The sequence below is a fragment of the Atta colombica genome, unplaced genomic scaffold, assembly GCF_001594045.1.
Source record: "Atta colombica isolate Treedump-2 unplaced genomic scaffold, Acol1.0 scaffold47, whole genome shotgun sequence".
Taxonomy (NCBI): Eukaryota; Metazoa; Arthropoda; class Insecta; order Hymenoptera; family Formicidae; genus Atta; species Atta colombica.
Window position 1 is genome coordinate 679,003 of NW_017259536.1, and position 1,532 is coordinate 680,534.

General features: G+C 26.4%; 1 protein-coding gene across 1 annotated transcript in view; it reads right to left on the reverse strand.

The window, feature by feature from the left end:
* The window catches only part of LOC108691466 (neural cell adhesion molecule 2), a 35,679-nt gene that overhangs the window by 33,707 nt on the left and 440 nt on the right, over positions 1 to 1,532 (reverse strand). The window lies entirely within an intron of this gene.

Here is a 1,532-nt window from a genome sequence, read left to right on the forward strand (position 1 = left end):
ATACAAATCGATTTTTATCCTTTATCCTAAGTGTACAAAATCTATATATTTTCTACACAAAACGCTATTAATGTTCATTCTGAAATACGCTATAATACATACAATTCATTAAAATGTTGTATATTGCATGATATTTTATATATTGTCCCATTCTCAAATTTTGTAAATATTCAGTGAGATTCGTTATGTTGCATTGCCTTGTAAAAAAATGCAAAATATATTTTGATAACTGTATATATTCTCTTGACATAATCCCTGTTCATAAAAATTCATTCAGAGGCAGTCATGACAATCGCTATATACGTATGCATATTATTGTCGATATGTCATCGCGAATGAACTTTTTTTTTGCGTAGGTGACTTGACTGCGTCGAGTCACGAAATATTAATTGGGACGTACATGCTCGAGACTTGAACGTAACGTAACAGCGATAACATACGGTAGTTAAAGCTATGTAATATACCGCTATTATTAGGTGCCTCAATAATTACGCGTGCAATTAACGAGAATACATCGATTACCGACGTTCGAGAATTGTGATCTGTTTGATTTGCCTGGCTTTTCCCGATATTTGAAACTTTAAGCTGGTAGGTTTACATATTCGAAATGCATTATTGTGCCCATAAATATATTATAATGCCAACGTTCAATGATACTAAGTACGAAATACACGAACCAAAATTTCCAAGATAAACACTCGCATCGATGCATTTATCTAATTACCTAATATAACTGTATTATTAACTACAATTATGAAAACTATACCTAAATTCTAAAGCGTTTGGAGTACTGGGAAGAGTCTGATTGCATTAATTAGAATTCTAATCGAAAATAAACAAATCAGAAATTTCTGGTTGAATCTATTATAATTCTAGTTGAAATAATCAGAATTCCAATTGATATAATTAAAACCTCTCGTTTATTTTTAACCAAAAATTTTTCTCAGTGCAAAGAAAAATTAGAAATTTTTTAAATCTACAATTTATATTTAGAACCTTATATAATCATACAGATTGTAAAATATTTTCGCTTCAGGTCCGAAAGACTCGAAGCTGTAATCGAAGGTTAAAGATGTATCATACGTACAGTGTCCTAGCAAAGAAAATTAAATTTGGAAATGTTTAATACTTACACTTCAAATAAACTATATATTATACATATGAATGTTGTGTGAATAAGATTTTTATTTAATAATACATTTTTTTCGTTTATTTATTTTATTTATTATTATTTTTATTGTTAAAAATTAAAATTTTTTTAATGACAACAAAAATCTAAATTTTTTTTTGTAAATTCTATAAATATTCAAAATAAGTTATGCAAAGTTTCATTGCGATTTACTAATTAGTTTACGATTTACTAAAGATACAGAACAAATAAATATTTTATTTACTGGGCAACTATGCACCACAATGTAACTCTATATATAAATAATCTTGAATATATTATATACATGTATTAAAAAATTGAGATTTTTGTCATTTCTTTAATATAATTTAATATAATTCTTATAATATATTTTCATACATTT